The sequence below is a fragment of the Gobio gobio genome, assembly GCF_949357685.1.
Source record: "Gobio gobio genome assembly, chromosome: 6".
In the NCBI taxonomy this organism is placed as follows: domain Eukaryota; kingdom Metazoa; phylum Chordata; class Actinopteri; order Cypriniformes; family Gobionidae; genus Gobio; species Gobio gobio.
This window is the reverse complement of record NC_137102.1, coordinates 6,708,098-6,718,280: the sequence shown is the minus strand read 5'-3', so window position 1 is coordinate 6,718,280 and position 10,183 is coordinate 6,708,098.

Sequence of the window (10,183 nt, the reverse complement as noted above, 5' to 3'; positions counted from 1 at the left end):
AGGAAATCCCCTTCTGCCACGTGGGATATGAACAAAGACTCCACTTTGGCCCAAACTTTCTCTTTTTTTGCCTTGCAGCGCGAGAGGTCCCACCACGCTCCACTGCCGGCATTTACACTCCATCTTCTCTCCCTGCACATCTTCCCATGGAGATTGGCTCACTTTGTTTCCTCAAAGATGAATGTCTCTTTGAACCGCTCGTGGCATTTGAGTGAGCTGTAGTATTATTGCAGGTTCCAGCCCTGTGGTGATTCATTCAGTGGGAACTGGAGGAATGTGCTTCATCACAGAGCATACACACTGTTCAGATTTTCCTGTGCACACAACATTCCTTATATGTGACCAGCGAGAGTGTATAAATGATGTCTCTATCAGGGTTTCTGTGGGTCTTAAAGTCTTAATTTGACCTTCCACAATTTATGGCCTTAAAAATGTCTTAAATTGGAGCCGAAAGTCTTGAAGGATTGGTTCACCTCAAAATGAAAATGTCCTGATAATTTACTCACCCCATTGCCATCCAAGATGTCCATGTCTTTCTTTCTTCAGTGGAAAAGAAACTAAGGTTTTTGAGGAAAACATTTCAGGATTTTTCTACACACAAAGGACTTCAATTGTCTAAAGGGCTTTGAAGGGCTTCAAATGGTACTGCGCGATTCCAGCTGAGGAATAGGGTCTTATCTAGCAAATTTTTTGAAAAAAATTCAAATGTAGATACTTTTTAACCACAATTGATCGTCTTGTGCTGGTCTGCAACGAGCCAGGCATTACGTAACGTAGGTTGAAAAGGTCACTGCATTGATGTGGGCGTTCAACTTTTTGTTGGCAATTGAAGTCCATTATGTGGAGAAAAATCCTGAAATGTTTTCCTCAAAAAAAATTCATTTCTTTTCCACTGAAGAAAGAAAGACATGAACATTTGGATGGCATTGGGGTGAGTAAATGATCAGGACATTTTCATTTTGAGGTGAACTAATCCTTTAAATTCAATATCATGGCATTAAATTAGTGCCCTATGGTTTCTGCAATGCAAAAAAAACATGGACGGAACCACAGAATCCATTCATAGAAATGGAACAAAAGTAAAAGACGGAATTTGAGGGGGAAAAAACGTATTTCATAGGGCCCTAAAAAAATTATAAAAACATTTTTAATTGTTTGTTTCATGATTTCAATGAATTAGACATGCTTTTTGATTAATTAATTTAAGCATTAAAACAGAGCTCAGAAAAATTCAAACAGAATCAACTATAAAACCAAAAATAAATTAATAAAATAGATTTCATATGGCCCTAAATTTAATTGCAAAATTAAATTGCATGAACTGCAAAAAATGTTTATCTAAGATTTTTGTTTTCCAGTACAAATATCTAAACCTCCTTAAATCCAGATTCACTTGAGATGCAAAATGAAGAAATTGTCTTGTTTTCTGAGAAATAAAATTAAAATAGGTGAGTTTATGCTTAAACAAATCTGTCAATGGGTATGAAAACAACTTGCATTTGAGTTAAGTTGATTTTTTTGAACCCATTGGCAGACATTTGTTCATCTTTTAATCGTAAAATCACTTTCACAAGATTTCTTATCTCAAACTTTAAGCTATTTTCTTGTAAAATGAGTTAAAGGTATGGATAAAATTGTATTTTCTAACTTCAAAGTGTCGCTAATACAACTGTGCTTCCAAGACATTTACGTTTAGAGAACATCATATTGACGTGTTATGTTCCCTTTAATTTATCCCTTACATTTTCTTTAAAAGGTCTTAAATGTACCTTCATTAAACCTAAGAAACCCTGTCTATGTCCAGCCATCATCATAGTTTCACTTTCACAGTCTCTCCGCCACCTTTGTCTTTTCATATAGCGGTTTGTATGAATAATATATGCCACATTGCTTTGCCTTCATTAAAGGTGACCTTGGTTAATTATTGATCGGCCATATGATTACAGCCCTGACCTCTGTATGTTCTCGTCTAGCGCCGGGCTCAGTTTCCATGTCCTCGCTCTTTCTGTTAGTATTCCTGGAGACCCTCATATGATCAATTACTGTCTATTATTATTGCTGGGGGAGTGTTGGCGCCTTTACAGAGACGTGCAATTTAAAAATTACAAATGTAACCGCCACAAGACTGTTACGTTTGCTTTAATGAAATATGTAGGGGTCATGTACAGTCAGTGGGCCATTATCAGTAAATAAACCCTGACAGGGTGATCAGGTTGAGCCCCTTTAGGGGTTTATTTTGTTACAGTGACTGGCTGACTCTAAATGTCCTGCTTATTGCATTGCTACTTGTCAAATAAATACATGGACTTGAAATATTGTTGTGAGTTTTTTTAATATGTTATTATGTGAGAAGAAAGGCTGGTCATAATACAGTTCAGCTATTATTCACACATATTTGACCACTGAATATTACAATCAAACAGGATTAGTCAATGGGTCATGCCTGAATGGACTTTGCAGACTGATGCATGGTTAATGTCGCTATATCGAATGAAAAGGATGGGTCACCTTGACCTTTTGGAGGCATTCCCCCCTCACCATAGCCCTTTGGCCTGAATGCTTTAATAAGCTCTCATGAAATTAACCCTTAATGTGTTTAAGTGTGCTGACTCAACACTGAGTTCGGCTATTCTGGTCCTGGCTGACCATAGCGGAGGTTAAGTCGGGTCAGGAACGAGGCACCTGTCACTTGTATATAGTTTGCTAGAGAATGATGAATGTGGCTGTAATGCCTAAACCCCTGATGTAGACGGTACAGAATTAGCTCCAATGATGAGCTTGTAATGACCTCATGATTTACAATAGTGGTTTGCCTAGTGTTGTATTACATTAGTGTGCTTGTTTAGGCTTTGCCGGCCTGTAAAGTTCACACAGTGGTCAAACCGCAGCACCTCAACCCCTGTTAAAGCACTTGTCACTGAAGTTATAGCAGCAGAGGGATGTTTTCACATCTCTCTCGGTCCACAGATCTGGAGTGGAGAATGTGCTGACAGTCCGAGGCTCACTGCCTCTCTGGGGTGACCAGACGCCGGCTCCTGCTGACTCCGCACCAATCCCTGTCCTCTTCCCCTCGCTCCATGATGTCAGAGAAACTCAATGAAAACGGGTTGAGGCTCAGATAAACAAAGAGCATTCAACACACTTTTTTTTCTTGTGTAGATGTTTTTTGTTCCTCGCTTGTATACAGTAATATTTTTATAATTGAAAAAAATGTATATTTCTCCTTACTTTTTATATTTTAAGTCGGAAATTTCATATTATATATATATATCGGATCAATGCACTGCAAAAATATTATTTATAAGTACATATATAAGTATTTTTGTCTTGTTTTCAGTCCAAATATCTAAAAAATCTTGCATTAAGAAGCATTTACTAGACAAGCAAAAGTTGTCGTCTTATTTTGGGGAAAATAACTCAAAATAATCTGCCAATGGGGTAAGCAAAATAATCTTGTTTTCTGTTTGAATTAAGATTATTCATTTTTATCTTTGAATTAAGATTATTAATATTAATCTGTTTGAAAATGTCAAAACAGATTTTTTTTTGTTCCTCGCTTGTATACAGTAATATTTTTTATAATTGACATTTTTTTATATTTCTCCTTACTTTTTATATTTTAAGTCTGAAATTTCATATTATATATATATATATATCGGATCACTGCACTGCAAAAATGATTTTCTTACTTAGTATTTTTGTCTTGTTTTCAGTCCAAATATCTAAAAAATCTTGCATTAAGAAGCATTTACTAGACAAGCAAACGTTTTTGTCTTGTTTTGGGGAAAATAACTCAAAATAATCTGCCAATGGGGTAAGCAAAATAATCTTGTTTTCTGTTTGAATTAAGATTATTAATTTTGATCTTTGATATTTGAATTAGGATTATTAATATTAATCTGTTTGAATTAAGATTATTACTCAAAATTAAGGGAGTTTTTGCTTAAAATAAGCAAAATAATCTGCCAATGTAGTAAGCAAAATAATCTTGTTTTCTGTTTGAATTAAGATTATTTTGCTTACCCCATTGGCAGATTATTTTGCTTATTTTAAGCAAAAACTCCCTTAATTTTGAGTTATTTTCCCCCAAAACAAGACGAAATGTTTTGCTTGTCTAGTAAATGCTTCTTAAAGTAAGATTTTTTAGATATTTGGACTGAAAACAAGACAAAAATACTAAGTAAGAAAATCTTTTTTTGCAGTGTGGAAGATGGCCAAGACAGTGCTGCTATACAAGTAGGGAGATTATCGGCCCATCTAGCTCCTGCCGACTGTACAAGGTCTTCACCAAAGTGCTGCACAACCGACTGGCCAGTTGGACGAGCAACAGGTCTGGCTACAGCACGATTGACCACATCCACTTGCTGAACCAACTGCTCGAATGCTGCCGGGAGTACAAGACCCCCTTGGTGCTGGCCTTCGTAGACTGAGAAAGCCTTTGACAGCGTGGTGATCAATGCCGTACTGCTCGCCCTCCAACAACAGGGCGTCGCTGACGAGTACATGGCCCTATTGCAGGAGCTGAACAGCGGATGCCCCGCCAACATCACCCTGTTCAAGCAGCCGCTGCATAATCCCGTCGCCAGAGGCGTCAAGCAGGGCGACCCCATCTCGCCCAATCTGTTCACGCCGTGTCTGGAGCACGTCTTTCGACAGCTCGACTCAGACAACACGGGTATCAGCGTTAAACGGCCAGTGGCTCAGCCACCTGTGCTTCGCCGACATCATCATCTTAAAGGGTTAGTTCACCCAAAAATAAAAATTCTATCATTTATTCCTCACCCTCATGCCGTTCGACACCCGTAAGACCTCCGTTCATCTTCGGAACACAAATGAAGATATTTTGGTTGAAATCCGATGGCTCAGAAAGGCCTCAATTGGCACAATGTACTTTACACTCTCAAGATCCATAAAAGGTATTAAAGACGTCGTTACAAAGTCCATCTCACTACAGTGGTTCTACAATAACTTTATAAAGCAACGGTAATAGTTTTTGTGCGCAAAATAACGAATTATACACTCACCTAAAGGATTATTAGGAACACCATACTAATACTGTGTTTGACCCCCTTTCGCCTTCAGAACTGCCTTAATTCTACGTGGCATTGATTCAACAAGGTGCTGAAAGCATTCTTTAGAAATGTTGGCCCATATTGATAGGAGAGCATCTTGCAGTTGATGGAGATTTGTGGGATGCACATCCAGGGCACGAAGCTCCCGTTCCACCACATCCCAAAGATGCTCTATTGGGTTGAGATCTGGTGACTGTGGGGGCCATTTTAGTTCAGTGAACTCATTGTCATGTTCAAGAAACCAATTTGAAATGATTCGAGCTTTGTGACGGTGCATTATCCTGCTGGAAGTAGCCATCAGAGGATGGGGACATGGTGGTCATAAAGGGATGGACATGGTCAGAAACAATGCTCAGGTAGGCCTGGCATTTAAACGATGCCCAATTGGCACTAAGGGGCCTAAAGTGTGCCAAGAAAACATCCCCCACACCATTACACCACCACCACCAGCCTGCACAGTGGTAACAAGGCATGATGGATCCATGTTCTCATTCTGTTTACGCCAAATTCTGACTCTACCATCTGAATGTCTCAACAGAAATCGAGACTCATCAGACCAGGCAACATTTTTCCAGTCTTCAACTGTCCAATTTTGGTGAGCTCGTGCAAATTGTAGCCTCTTTTTCCTATTTGTAGTGGAGATGAGTGGTACCCGGTGGGGTCTTCTGCTGTTGCCCATCCACCTCAAGGTTGTGCGTGTTGTGGCTTCACAAATGCTTTGCTGCATACCTCGGTTGTAACGAGTGGTTATTTCAGTCAAAGTTGCTCTTCTATCAGCTTGAATCAGTCCATTCTCCTCTGACCTCTAGCATCAACAAGGCATTTTCGCCCACAGGACTGCCGCATACTGGATGTTTTTCCCTTTTCACACCATTCTTTGTAAACCCTAGAAATGGTTGTGCATGAAAATCCCAGTAACTGAGCAGATTGGGAAATACTCAGACCGGCCCGTCTGGCACCAACAACCATGCCACGCTCAAAATTGCTTAAATCACCTTTCTTTCCCATTCTGACATTCAGTTTGGAGTTCAGGAGATTGTCTTGACCAGGACCACACCCCTAAATGCATTGAAGCAACTGCCATGTGATTGGTTGATTAGATAATTGCATTAATGAGAAATTGAACAGGTGTTCCTAATAATCCTTTTGGTGAGTGTATAGTGATGACAGATTTCAAAACACAGCATCATGAAGCTTCGAAGCGTTATGAATCAGTGAGTCGATTCAGCGGTTTGGATCGCCAAAGTCACGTGATTTCAGCAGTTTGGCGGTTTGACACGTGATCCGAATCATGACTCGACTCTGATTCATGAAGCTTCATGATGCAGTGTTTTGAAATCGGTCATCACTATATAAGTCGCTATTTCGGGGGTTTTTTGTTCACAAAAACTATTCTCGTCGCTTCATAAAGTTATTTTAGAACCACTTTAGTGAGATGGACTTTGTAACGACGTCTTTAGTACCTTTTATGGGTCTTGAGAGTGTAAAGTGCATTGTGCCAATGGAGGCCTTTTTGAGCCATCGGATTTCAACTCAAATATCTTTCTTTGTGTTCCGAAGATTAACAGTCTTATGGGTGTCGAATGACATGAGGGTGAGGAATTAATGACAAAATTTTCATTTTTGGGTGAACTAACCCTTTTAATCGGCGAGTCATTTGATCAGAAACTGATCAAATGAATACCTTGAATTCAGATGTAAGTGCTTTGGATAAATGTGTCTGACAAATGAGTTCATGTAAATGTATGTTGTGTGTTGGTGAATTTAAAGAAAGAAAAGGATCAAAGTGTTTTCACTTAAAAAAAATGAATTAATCGGATCCCTTGGTTTGTCATAGATCACCATTCAATACTTGTATATCGGAGGGGATAGATTCCATACAAAGTACATGGTAGGTTGATGACTTTCTGATTGGGATTTTCCATCAAGCTGTTTCATAGAATCACAAGAAAGCACCAGGATCATGCGTGAGATCAATACCAGCTTAACCGGTCATTGCTTGATCGTTGGCTACTGGTTGAATTTTTTTGGTATAATCATCAACACAGAACAACAACTAAACAACTAACAAAATACTCTGTTAAGAGGTTGTGATTTTCAAGAATGAAAGGTCACTTTATTTCTCTTTCTTACATAGAGTGCAAAGCCTTAAATTGCTCCTGCGACTTTTGCTGTCTGCATACTGATATGTTAAACGTAGAGGTCATGCAGTCGTTTATATTCAATTCAACAGTGACCCTTTGCGGAAGACGAAAACTGATCGATAGCTGTGTAAACCCACAGGATCCACGCTGCGTGTTTCAGGAAGAAAAAAAAGGGCATTTTTATGTCTTATGGAGGTCTTTAGGACACAATGAGGTGACTGTTGTTGTCAGATGGGCTCTTCCATCCCCTTGAGAACAGTGAGGAGGATTTATTAGCCATGCTTCGAGTACAGCAGCAGGCTAACTGGTTCACTCTTCTGAAGGTCATTGTAATCCTCCAGCCTTCAGATTTGTGTGCAGATCAGCTAAATAAATTGCAGCGTGGCCAGCGCTGTCAAATCAGCATAGTTCCTCCTTTATATTAACCTGGTTGCCCCTGAAAAACCGGAAAAATCCAAAACGACTGGTCACTTGGTGATATAAATCCACTGAGACTTAAAACTCCAGTTCCTAAGCCCCTTTGGCCCCCAAAGCCCATCATTTATCTAACATGTCTGGGAGGATGTGGAGCACCTGAGCCAGTTAGTCAGGATGTGATGGATCACCGTACCTTCTGCCTCAGCTGTTTCCTGCTGATCCTATCCCTGATTCCTCCCCCATCTCTGTTTTCTTTTCTCTTACCAGTGTCTTACCATCTCTTCCTATCTCTCCATCTCGCCGGTATTCCTACACCCAGCTGGGACCAGCTCCTCCATCAAGCCCAATTGTCTTTGCGAGCTGACAGTTCCCTCCACACACCCGCAGTTGACCTGCTCTTTATTTGTGTTGCCTAAAATAGTTTGGCTGTCAGTGTATCTGTGCCACTGTAGCGCCGTACAGAGTATTAACTTTATCAAAGTCACTTGTAATGTCTCGAGTCTGCCACCAGACATTTTTCAGCATGAACACGTTTGATGCTTCTCTGATGTCTATACCATCCTTAGTTTCTCTGGACAACTAAAAATACCTTTCACAAATCTCTCACACAGGGAAAATAATGAACTGATGTTGATGTTTCCATCACATAATTTATTAACTATACAGATATTTTTATACATGAAAGCATTTTGGGATATGTTTAAACCCTTAACCAAGTCTTCTTTTATTGTTTTGAATTCCTTAACGTTTAGATTTCTCTTTTGTATGTCTAAGCACTGATGTTTCTATATATACAGTGCCTTGCAAAAGTGTTCATGCCATTCTTTCTCTGCTTACAAAATGCTTTAAATTAAGTGTTTTTTTGTTTTTTACATTAATCTACACTACCCCATAATGTCAAAGCAAAAAAAAAGATTTGACAACTTTGCAAATTAATTTAAAAAGAAAAACTAAAAATAATTACATTGCATTACAAGAATATGCCAGGAGAATATACACTCTAAAAAATGCTGGGTTGAAAACAACCCAAGTTGGGTTGAAAATGGACTAACCCAGCAATTGGGTTGTTTTAACTCAAAGATTGGGTTGTTTTATGCAAACATTTAACCCAACCGATGGGTTAAAACAACCCATTTACTGGGTTAAAAACAACCCAAGTTGGGTTGAAAATGGAAAAACCCAGCAATTGGGTTGTTTTAACCCAGCGGTTGGGTTAAATGTTTGCATAAAACAACCTAATCTTTGAGTTAAAACAACCCAATTGCTGGGTTAGTCCATTTTCAACCCAACTTGGGTTGTTTTTAACCCAGAGTTTTTTAGAGTGTACAGCCGTGGCCAAACGTTTTGACATAAATATTGTATTTCAAGTATATTCGATATTTGTAGACAATGTTTTCATGTGTTCCTATGGTACATTCTAAAAAATGCTGGGTTAAAAATAACCCAAGTTGGGTTGAAAATAGGGCTGTCAAAAGATGAATCGCGATTAATCGCATCCAAAATAAAAGTTTGTGTTTACATAATATATGTGTGTGTACTCTGTTAATTATTATTTATATAAATACACACACAAGCATGTATATATTTAAGAAAAAAATATTATTTTTATATATAAAACATTTATATTTATATATATTAGAGCTTATATAAATGTATATACAGTATATACATGCAAATATGTCTTAAATATATACATGAATGTGTGTGTATTTATATATAAATAATAATTAACAGAGTACACACACATATATTATGTAAACACAAACTTTTATTTTGGATGCGATTAATCGCGATTAATCTTTTGACAGCCCTAGTTAAAAATGGACTAAGCCAGCAATTGGGTTGTTTTAACCTAGCAATTGGGTTGTTTTAACCAAGCGGTTGGGTTAAATGTTTGCTTAAAACAACCCAATTGCTAGGTTAAAACAACCCAATCGCTGGGTTAAAACAACCCAATTGCTGGCTTAGTCCATTTTCAACCCAACTTGGGTTCTTTTTAACTCAGCATTTTTTAGAGTGTATACTGGAAAACAATGAAAAACATTTCATACACTGAAAAAAAAAGATTTTTAAAGTAAATTTCACATATGGAATTGAGTAAAAATCTACTTTGAACATCTAAGTAAATAATACTCTAGATATTGTGTAGACAACATATCCACACTTGGTACACATAACATTCGTTGGATCATTTTTGAGTATGAATGTGTCATTTTGAGTAGAAAATTAACTCCAGATGTCACAAAACAGCAAGTTACTAAACCTAACAACAAAAGCAATGATGCAGTGTAAATACAGCTGGAAAACAGTGAAAAAGGCAACCTTATTATTTGTTCATGCCTCAGTGCATGATGGGAACAGCAGTATCAGAAAGTAAAATTTTATAACTTTGACATTTACGCTTTAAAGCTGCACTATGTAACTTTTCCGTCCGCTAGAGGTCGCTTATTCAAAACAAAGGCGTAGTTTGATGACGCCACGCTTGAGCGCAGAATCTTGGGACATGTGGTCTTCACCTCACAGCCGGTGGGAAAGAATCGGGATAGGACT